Genomic DNA, 295 nt, shown 5'->3' on the forward strand with positions numbered 1-295 from the left:
ATGAGACGATCGGCCCAGTGTACCTCTATGGAGACTACTCCCCCCTCCCCCCTCCGTTTTGACTCCAACCCCCTCCCCCAACCTCCTCCGTTTTGACTCCACCCCCCTCCCCCAACCTCCTCCGTTTTGACTCCACCCCCTTCCCCAACCTCCTCCGTTTTGACTCCACCCCCCTCCCCCAACCTCCTCCGTTTTGACTCCACCCCCTCCCCCAACCTCCTCTGTTTTGACTCCACCCCTCTCCCCCAACCTTCTCCGTTTTGGCTAATGAAGCAGCAATGTACCGGCACAAGCG

The sequence above is a fragment of the Nematostella vectensis genome, chromosome 6, assembly GCF_932526225.1.
Source record: "Nematostella vectensis chromosome 6, jaNemVect1.1, whole genome shotgun sequence".
Taxonomy (NCBI): domain Eukaryota; kingdom Metazoa; phylum Cnidaria; class Anthozoa; order Actiniaria; family Edwardsiidae; genus Nematostella; species Nematostella vectensis.